This window comes from Eumetopias jubatus, unplaced genomic scaffold, assembly GCF_037043125.1.
Source record: "Eumetopias jubatus isolate StellerSeaLion01/CBP00866 unplaced genomic scaffold, mEumJub1_p1.0 scaffold_2, whole genome shotgun sequence".
In the NCBI taxonomy this organism is placed as follows: Eukaryota; Metazoa; Chordata; class Mammalia; order Carnivora; family Otariidae; genus Eumetopias; species Eumetopias jubatus.
In genome coordinates this window covers 32129855-32141085 of record NW_028274808.1, presented here as the reverse complement: position 1 = coordinate 32141085, position 11231 = coordinate 32129855, and the positions used below count along the sequence as shown (strand labels likewise).

Sequence of the window (11231 nt, the reverse complement as noted above, 5' to 3'; positions counted from 1 at the left end):
AAAATTCAGTGAAAGTCCATCTGAAGCCTATTTTTGGGGGAGGAGAGGATAGGTAACAAGTTCAATCTAGATCAGTTACCAATGAACTAGTTTGAGCAAAGCGTTAGAAAATGTTTCCGGTTATATGACATGTTTTTTTTAAAACAATGCAAACCAGAAAGCATTAAGATCTACCAGGAAGGGGCGCCTGGGTGGCTCAGACGGTTAAGCATCTGCCTTCGGCTCAGGTCATGATCCTAGGGTCCTGGGATCGAGCCCCACATCTGGCTCCCTGCTCCGCGGGAGGCCTGCTTCTCCCTCTCCCACTCTCCCTGCTTGTGTTCCCCCTCGCTGTCTCTCTCTCTCTGTCAAATAAATAAAATCTTAAAAAAAAAAAAAAGATCTACCAGGAAAACCTATTTAAAAGTGCTTCACTCTTGTTTTAAGAACCAAAGTTTCAAAGGCACTTTTGAACTTCCTGTATTTTGAAAGTCTGTGTCAAATGCTTCTTGTCTGGTGGATTGGTTCCTTAGAGGTTAGATGGGACATTAAAAATATTTGTAGTTACATTTACTCCATATGTAGTCATGGTGCAACTAGTTATACTGTTACATAAATATATAAGAAATACTTGAGCAAGAAGAACAGCAGGAGCAGGTGAGTAATTAGCTCTGAAACAGGTAAGACCACCCCGCATGGACCATGCTGAGAACTCCTGTTCTGACCCCCCAAAAGAGGGGTCTCAACAGGCTATTTGTAAAAGTTCAGCAAATAGGGAATATGGATGTATCCAAGGATGCTGGTTCTTATAGTCAGCTAAGTAGATGGGAAGGAGTAAGTCCCCAAAATATCCCCAACCTCACCCTGCCCATTTGCTCACCACACACACTTGCAGTGTCCTGTTTCGTGGTGCACTGCCATTCTGGAAGACTTTGGTTAGTGAGCAGAGCAATTTTTCTGAAGCACACTCCCCAGACTCAAGAAATCTTGCTATTCTGAGCATGAATGCCCCTGTAACCTAATATTTCTATTGAATTTATAGACTGATATTATGAATACATATTGGGTAGACGGGCATGCGGCTGGGTTAAGGGTTCCTCCAACTATTGATCTCAGCACAATAAAGAGTAAGTGGTGCCACTGGAAATTTGATTTTTATGTGATGGAAATGTGCTGAATCACCTATTGTAGTTATACCCCATGTGTTTCAGGGACATTTTTAAAGCTGTGGGGCTAAATCAAATCAGACTTGAAGTATACAGAGCAAATATTTGCAGAAATCATTGGGGGGGTCGTCAAAAATATGACTTGAAAGAACAATGTTTAGGGCCTTTCTGGAATAATGCTGTGCAGACCACAGAAGTGTTTAAAACCACTTTGAGCATGCCTGCATTAACTGAATTCCTAGAAATCAAATGCAAAATAAATAATTTTACTAATGTAATCCATAAAAAGGGCACAAAATAGCTTACATGCTACAAGGTCTATGAATAGCTTTAAAAATTCCCAAACACCAGGCAAATAGACTATGTCCTTTACATGCACACCTGCTCCTGTAAAAGTTGAGAGGCTAAAATAATTTGATGGTTTGGAAACGAATAGGTTTTAAAAAATTCTTGATATAACATTATATTAATCAAGAAACTAGCAGACGAGGTCCTGAGTGGGAGTGGCACGGAGCTGCAGGGTATCCTAAAAAGCTGGGTTGCGGCAAGCTGGAATATTTAAAAAATGACCACACCAAACAAGACACCTCCTGGTGCTGACCCTAAGCAATTGGAAAGGACTGGAACAGTACGGAAAATTGGGTCACAAGCTGTTTGGTCACTCTCATCTTGCAAACCAGGATTTGGAGTGGATCGATTACGAGATGACAATCTTGAGACTTATTGGCAATCAGATGGCTCCCAGCCTCATTTAGTAAACATCCAATTCAGAAGAAAAACAACAGTGAAGACATTATGTATTTATGCAGACTACAAATCTGATGAAAGCTATACTCCAAGCAAGATTTCAGTCAGAGTAGGAAATAATTTTCACAATCTTCAAGAAATTCGGCAACTTGAATTGGTGGAACCAAGTGGCTGGATTCATGTACTCTTAACTGGTAATCATAAGAAGCCAACTCGCACATTCATGATACAGATTGCTGTTCTAGCCAATCATCAAAATGGAAGAGACACCCACATGAGACAAATTAAAATATACACACCAGTAGAAGAGAGCTCCATTGGTAAATTTCCTAGATGTACAACTATCGATTTCATGATGTATTGTTCAATAAGGTGACCTTAACACAGGACAAAAGTCATTAAACATATCTTTGTTTTATCTTGTCAGTAAATATTATATCTGGAATCTTTATTGAAAAAAACATCAGTTACTTTGCAATTTTGTATGCATTGAAGAGTATTTTATTGTAACTTTAATAAATAGATTTTGGGTCATATAATTTTTATTTTCTTTAACATATAATGAAGCTCACATATTTTACATTATTAAAAAAAGATTTGAAGCCAATCATTAAATTTTTCATTATAACAAAAAACAATTGAACTGAAAATTTTAAGAGATAACACAATTTTTTTTACTAAGTGATTATTTCATATAGTGAATGTGCATTAGAGTGATGCTTTATTGAATGTTTGGGAACAATACTATGTTTTATCAATAGATACTGTCTTTTTTTAAAATTTTATTTATTTATTTATTTGAAAGAGAATGAGAGAGAGAGAGCACATGAGAGGGGGAGGGTCAGAGGGAGAAGCAGACTCCCTGCTGAGCCGGGAGCCTGATGCGGGACTCGATCCTGAGACTCCAGGATCATGACCTGAGCCGAAAGCAGTCGCTTAACCAACTGAGCAACCCAGGTGCCCGATACTGTCTTTAATAGGCCAAAATTCTTCTTCTTTTTTTTTCTTTCTAGAGGAAGATTATTCTTTTAAAACTGGGCCTTTTAAAAAACAGTATCAAAATAGGCTTAGCATTAGGTATCTCATGAGAACTATTCTGATTTGGAGAATATAGTTATGTGTCTCATAAAGTTTTTTAAATGTACGAGATTGTTCTTTGTATATAAAAATATTTTAAAGGCGCTTAAATGTGTTTCCTTTCCATGGTTTAAAATGAGTAGATTTGATTCTGTATGCTTCCCCCCCACCCTGTATTTATTACTTTTTAGGAGGATAATTATATAGCCACAGAACTTCCCCAGATTGGTTCTTGTTTGGAAAAGATTCCTTGGTGGTTTTTGCATTGCTGGGTAGATTGAAGTCTTAAGTTGTAAAGTTTCCATTCTTTTTTTTTTTAATTGAAGTATAGTTAACATACAATGTTCTATTTGTTTCAGGTGTATAACAGTGATTTGACAATTCTATGTGTTACTCAGTGCTCACCAAGATGAGTGTAGTCACCATACAAAGTTACTGCAACGTTACTGACTGTATTCTCTATGCTGTATTTTATCTCCAGGACTTACTTATTCTATAACTGAGAATTTGGATCTCTTAATCCCCTTCACCTATTTCACCCATCCCCCTAATCCCCTCCCCTCTGGCAACCACCAGTTTGTTCTCTTATATTTAAGAGTTTGTTTGTTTTGTTTTGTAGACTACACATATAAATGAAATCAGATGGTCAAAAAAAAAAAACTAGCAGACGAATAGGGAGGCATGAAATCTATAATAAATGCATGGAATTCTTAAGTGATTGATGATAAATGCTATGGTGTAGAGTTGGCAGTGGAGAAGCCGATGCTATGGGAATACAGGTGTTGATGATATAAACTTAATCGAGCCCTCAAATGTTAATTGGAAAAGCCTCACGAAGAAATCTGGCTTTGTTGTGAATATTTGTTATTTAGGTTTCTGATCTGTTGAAGAAAACATGATGACACTAGCATGCAGTCTGCTTGAAGTGATATCACACATTGCAAATCCTAGCCACCTTGTGTGGTTTGCAAACACACTGTCGGGCGATAGGTTTCCTTTCTGGATTATCTCACTTTCTCAAGTCATGTGAGAAATCCCTGGGGAGTGGCCATTACTAGAGTGGAAGGTATTGGACTTTGAACCAAGAAATCCATAGTTGAGATGTCACTTTTCTATAACCAGACAGATGACCTTGGGCAAGCCATTTAATTTCCCTGGGTGCTTGGACTAAATAGTATTAATAATTCCAGTTTATTATATGCCAATACTCTGCTAAGCATATTTTCTTACCTCATTAATAACCCTTTTAAGGAAGTATACTCTCCATTGACACAGAGAAAAAGCTGAGGCTTAAGGATGTAAGAAAATTGCCCAAGGTTGCAGAGCTAATAAAGAGTAGAAATGGGCTTTTAATTGAGGCCTGTTTGTTCTAAGTTTTAAGATCCCTGGTAGATCTTACTGCTTCCTGATTTGCATTGTTTTAAAAAACATGTCATATAACAGTCTGAAGCATATTCACTCTGCCACGCTACCTTCCTGAAGGAGCGTGCATCTTCCAAGTTAGCTTGGTTACATCATGGTTAAAAGCAAAGACTGAGACCCAGAAAGCCTGAGTTTAAATCCCACTCACTAGCTTTGTGACTTTCAGTAAGCTACTTCCTCTCTGTGTGCCTCGATGTTTTCATCTGTAAAATGGGGATAATAATAGCATCTACAGCTTAAAGTTGCTACAAAATATAAGTAACATATTTACAAGATTGATGCCTAAGTGCAATATCAGCATTAACTCTCATTTTCTCTGGCCCAACGTTTATAGATATACACTGAAATATGTGAAAAATACAATTGAATCAGTGAATAAATATTTATTAATATTTTAATCTAGTTTATAAACCTGTGCCAGGTGTTTTAGGAAACGTAACATTAAAGAAATATTGACACAGTCCCTGTTGTAAACAATAATCATTCCACAGAGTGAAATCCCTACCCTCCCAGAACTTCCCTTTAAAGTGTTAATGGCCATAAGGAATTCAAAGTCCATGGGAGAAAGTAAGGTTTCCCACAGACTCTTTGTGCCTCAGAGACACTCTGATCACTATCAGATTACACATTCTCCTGCTTTTTATCCTGTGTGAGTATGATGTCAGGTAAAGCACACATTTTTTTCCATTTTTTTTAAATATTAAATGACGTATTACTAGTAACTCAGTTTTCTGATTATTGCCTTTAAAATGTGTTCTTTCATTATAGATTTAAAGATATTGTGAGTCTGTTTATTCGTTATGACTTTTTTTTCTTTCCTGTGGCCTGGAGAGGATGCATTAATACTTCATGAGAACTTATTTATATTTATAAAGTTTCCAAAAAATAAAGTTTCAAAGACAAGGATTTTGAATTTGGGAACTTATGTGTTACAACAACTGATGCCTAAAAGTCTGGAAAGTTAACTTTACTCCCTTAAGTGGGAAGTAGTTTTTACTTAGAATCAACAAATTAGTAATTGAACAGGTGACATTTTTCATGCCATTATTGCTAAGGTCTGATTGGAAGTTACATTTTTGAATATTTGGAACAGCTTACATAATATGTATCTTAGAGTCCCAAAATATTCTCTAATAAACAGTACAACTGAGATCTGTGATTTACCTGCAAAATAAAATAAAAAGAAACATTTCTGAACTTGCCTAAAGTCACAGAATGAAATGGAGATAGATTCTGGAAATCCCATCTTGATCAAAGTCCAATGAATCTTTAAAATCCACCTGGGTATCACACATTATATATACTGTGAGGGTAGAAAAAGGAATTCAATAGTTCAACAAATATTTACTGAATGCCAATATATGCCAGGCATTTTTCTTCTCAATTGTCGTAATGCAATCTCAGAGCCCTGCAGGTTATCACCACTTTTATTTTATTTTTTTAAAGATTTATTTATTTGAGAGAGAGAGAGAGCGAGCAGGGTGCAGGGCAGAGGAAGAGGGAGACAAGCAGACTCCCCACTGAGCAAGAAGCCCAGCACAGGGCTCCATCCCAGGACCCTAAGATCATGCCCTGAGCTGAAATCAAGAGTCAGACTTTTAACCAACGCAGGTGCCCCTTTCACTACTTTTAATTTGAGGAAAAACTCTATTGGGGTTGGAATTCAGCAAATAGTCACTCTCTTCCTTCTCCCTGTGGATGAAGTATACTTTTCTACTACACTGATGTTGAGTTTGATTTGGCTAAAAAGTGTTTAAGATAATGATTCTAGCAAAGACATGAAATGTGCTTCTGCATTAGAGACAGCTCTCTTGTGCTTCTGCCATTGCTACAAAGTAATGTGACTTAGGCAATCTACTTGTCTCAGAAGAATGGGGAATATGGTGATCAGGGCTACCCTAGTTGACTCTCCTTTGAAACCTCAGTAATGAGTCAACCCAGCCAACCTGCAGAACCTGAAGCTTGAGGCAGAGCCACCCCAGTTTATCCAAAGAAATGTGAGCATAATGATACATTTATTGTTTGTTGCAGGCCATTGAATTTTGGGGGTGGTTTTTTTATGCAGAAATAGCTGGCTGATACAATTTCTTTAACCAAAGTCAAAGTTAATATTCAGGGAAAGAAGATTCTTGCTTTCATATTGCCTACAATCTTGTTAGGAAAAGAAGATAAACCCAGAGCCATAAACAATAATTGGTAACTTAGACTGTATAATTTAGACCATATGATTTCATAAATTTCCACAAAGGAAAGATTAGTGAGAGTTGGAATGTAGACATAGCATTTACAATTGTAACACAACCTAGTGTCTCTGCTGAGGGCACTAGAATTGTTACTTTAACATCTATTAAACAGTTCTAGATTAGGGATGGGGAAATATGTGGGAAAAGTGCCATCACTCCCAAATCTTGAACCAATTACATGGATTCCAAATCAATTATGATACTTATGATAGTCTTTCCTGCAGTGCCTGGAAAAAGTCTCAAAATCCTTCTCAAAGCAGCACTGTAGGGAATGACAGCCAATTGATTAGAGTTGGCATATGAGCTCGAATCTGTGTCTCCCTTCATCCTGGCAGAAAATCTATTGAGAGATATTAATTCCTTCCCTTTAAAAGCTAATATTCTAAAGAAACTTAGTAGCAAAACATTTTATATTAGCCAGAAGTATGGGAAATCATTAGTTTTGCTGAAAAGAGGAATATATGCTCCTTTTATGATAGAGCAAGATGCCTCACCTGGACAGGTTTAATTAATTAATTAGTTAATTAAGAACCTCTGCTTGCTAAACACTGACGACAAAAAGATAAATAATTCACAATCCCTGCCTTTGAGATGCTTAAAGTTTAAAAGCAGTTGAAAAAACCAAGCCAAACAATAACAAAGAATGACTTTAGTAGGTGATGTGATTATAAGACAAGAATACCCAGGGAAGCACTTGGCAAGGAAAACAAAGAATGAGCCTTCTTCGAGCAGTTCTGGGCTTCACAGAATCCAGAAGACATACAGGGCGACCTTCCTTGACGGAAACAACCAAGTGTCCTATACCTACAACTCCACAAAGGACAGGCTCAGCTGCCCCTCATGGCTGCGGTGTGGAGGTCAGATGAAATAAGCCAGCCCTATGAGCAGGGCTCCGAGAAATTCTCAGAAGCCGTATGTGATGAACTGGAAAAGTTTCCTAGCATTTTCAAACTAGTTAAAAATAATTCAAGAAATTCTGGCTTCTAAAGAAACCAGGCTCTCCTTTGAGGTCCCTGTATTTTCCTGCAGTCTTATTAAGTGGAGGCACTCATTCTCCCACCTAATGCTTTTTTTGCGATCAGAGGTGTGGTCTGTCTGATCCTGGGTCATTATCACGTCTTCCAAACCATTGCTCCTCTAGCTTCTTTCTTTCTTTTTTTTTTTTTTAAAGATTTTATTTATTTATTTGAGAGAGAGAGAATGAGAGAGAGCACAAGAGGGAAGAGGGTCAGAGGGAGAAGCAGACTCCCTGCCGAGCAGGGAGCCCGATGTGGGACTCGATTCTGGGACTCCAGGATCATGACCTGAGCCGAAGGCAGTTGCTTAACCAACTGAGCCACCCAGGCGCCCCGCTCCTCTAGCTTCTTTCAACAAGCCCTATTCCTTTGCGTCTCACACAGGGCCTGTTCTATCTTCCAGGGCTACCCCTCACTGTTATCATTTGCTTGCTCATCCATTAAGCATTTAGTTCCTGCCTCAGTGTCTCCCTCCCCAGGCCGAGTCTTTGTCATCATCCTGGGAAATGTGTAACATACTTTCAGTTGCTACGCTTCACCTCAAAGCACGCTTCCCTTCTCTGCTCTTTCCTCCTGTTTTCTTCCTAGTCCTATTCTATGTTCTTTTAATTTATTTTTTATTTTTTATAATCAAATAGTATCTTTATTTATTTATTTATTTATTTATTTATTTATTTTTTGCTTTTTGAAATTTTTATTGCCTTCCTGAATACAAACACATTTTTAGTTTGTATTTTGCTTGACTTCTTTCCATTGGTCTCTTAAGATCTTTTTTCTTTTTTTTTTTAGTGTTCCATGATTCATTGTTTGCATGTAATACCCAGTGCGCCATGCAGCACGTGCCCTCTTTAATACCCATCACCAGGCTAACCCATCCCCCCACCCCCTCCCCTCTAGAACCCTCAGTTTGTTTTTCAGAGTCCATCATCTCTCATGGTTCATCTCCCCCTCCAATTTCCCCCCCTTCATTCTTCCCCTCCTGCTATCTTCTTCTTTTTTTTTTTTTTTTAACATATAATGTATTATTTGTTTTAGAGGTACAGATCTGTGATTCAACAGTCTTGCTCTATGTTCTTTTTAGAGTATACCTTTTAACAGCAAGGACAACGATGATTTCACTTTTCCTGCTTAAAAGCCTTCTATGGTTTCCATTGCTCTTGGTATGTAACCCCAACTCCTTGAGTCGTCTCTCCACGATTTAGCTTCCACCTCTCTAGAGCATCATACACACTTATGTTAGCTGCTCTACCTCCACTTCACTCTTTAGATATTCAAATGTGCTATATACTTTCTCATCTCAGGGCATTCGAACATGTGCTTTTCTCTTCCTGGAGTTCTAATACCTCTTTCTTTGCCCAGTGCCTTGAGCCAGCTTTGACCTTAACATCACTGCCCTCAGAATGCCTGTACTAATCCACTAGCTAAAGGAGACTGCCCTTTTAACATTTCTAAATTCTTCCTTATGTACTCAACTTCATAGTATTTATCAGACTTTCCTATAATTAATTGCTTAATTGGGTCTCATTTCCACTAGACTGAAAGTTCACCCAGTAGTGATCACACATGTCTTATTCATCCCTGTATCTTCAGTGTTTCGTATAATACCTGGAACACAATGAAACAAATGAATATTAATCAAATAAACAGCTACCACTACTCTAGCCTTGGTTAGTCACACTGCAACAGAGCGGGTGGCTCCATACCTTCTTGACAGGTTAGGAGGATTCGCTGTGAGTCATCCGATCTATGGGGAATGTCAGCAGTGAAGAAGTTAGGAGGATAATTTGAGGATAAATAGTTGAGGGACTTGAGTCCTGCAGTAGCTGCCGCGGGCAATAAAGGCGTTACCCCTCAGAGCACACCTTTTCTGAAATGCTTTCACCTGAGTGCCCTCTTAATTTATTGTTGACTTGCTAGTGAGGTAAGTAAGGCTAGCTAGCAATTGCTTCTGCTAAAATGTCTCCCGACTCCCTGGCATCCAGACAGAGGGTATCATCTGCAATTACTCTGGAAACTAAATGGCAACAATTGAGAGAAGATTTGATGTAAATAGAACAAAGAAACTCTGATCTTTACCGATGCTGCATATTCCATTGCACTTAAAATGAAAGCATTCATTACTATCAACCTCAATAGCGATGGCAGAAATTCGTATTGGAAGGGGAAGGTTAGACTTTGATGGGCCGCTAGTGTCACCCACAAACACCTTTGGGATAATAGACAGCACAACATGATGACTAAAGAAGTATCGACATGTATTTCTCCTTTCTTCAAGAGCTGGGGAACAAAGAACTTCCCGTATTATTCCGGTTTCAAATGAGAGGTGTAGTATTTTGACATCTAGATGCATGCATGGAGAACTGCTTGCAAAATCTGATTTTTTTTTTAATAAAGTCAATCCAGAAAAAAATGACATTCAATCATAATGACTCCATTAAATCTGTCTGTAGATAAATAGAAGAAAATGACCTTGAGGACAGAATGCATTGAATCACATAACAAAAGGCATGATTTAAGCAGCTTTTTTTTTGTAAGGAATGTTGTGTTTTATATTAAAAAGGCAAATAGATATTTGGTATATCAGTATGAAATTTTTTTTCCCACTGCCACATATTTGGCTCTAGTTACCAACAGTGCAGAGAAAGAACTGGCAACATATAGATTGCATTGATAGGCCAATTAAGTAGACATCTTGGATGTTATCAAGATTAGTTTGCCCTGAAGCATATTCATGATTTGTGTAACTGCTGTTCCCACAAGGATTATGAACCCTATGTAGCATATTTGGCCTCAGCAAAACTAAGGATCCCTTCAGCTATCTTTCAAACATTCATAGATTTTTCTTTGTGTCTGGTGATGGATTTCCCACCCACACAATTATGAATAAAAAGACCAATGAATGACCCAAAACTGTATGTAGGAGACAGAGAAAGGGTGAAAGGGGGAGGAAGGGGGGGGCACTGCAAGAGAGAGTGAGAGAGAGAGAGAGAGATTGTTCTGACAAAGCTCTAATACCCTGATGCTCAGTGACTTTCCACAGTGGGTCTACTTATCCCATGGCCTTCTTGAATGAGCCCTATTTTGATACATTTCTTTGAAGTTTCCCTTTAAGAAATCTCCTCGTTGTTTGTTTGTTGTCAATTCCAACCAGCAAAAAGATATGTCTTCTGAACCGAACATCAGCCATCTACAATGAGGAAGTAGGTCTATTTCATGTCAATTTATCCCTAAATGAGGTCATAGAATCCCCTTCTTTATCAATAATAGACTGGAGTGTTTATTATGAGCACATATTCCTAGATCTTAGCCCAGACTTATGAAAGGATCCCTGGGGGTGTATCCCAGGAATGTGCATTTTAGATAATCTCCCTGTGTGATTCTGATGTTTGAGAGGGCTGTAATTTGATAATGAGAGTGTTGACATAGGTTGGGCCTTAGCTGAGGCTGGGTCTGTCACCTGGGGAAGAGGTAGATTAACTCGTAAGTGAGGCTTAAATTAAAAATATAATAACAGTGGCTAACAACATTTATTGATTGCATGTTTAACATATTCCAGACACTGCCAAATATACATTTTTTTT

At 38.1% G+C, this 11231-nt stretch overlaps 1 pseudogene; it reads left to right on the top strand.

The window, feature by feature from the left end:
- The first annotated feature begins 1701 nt into the window (after positions 1-1701).
- Positions 1702-2268, top strand: LOC114198162 (anaphase-promoting complex subunit 10 pseudogene; annotated as a pseudogene).
- Positions 2269-11231: the final 8963 nt, after the last annotated feature.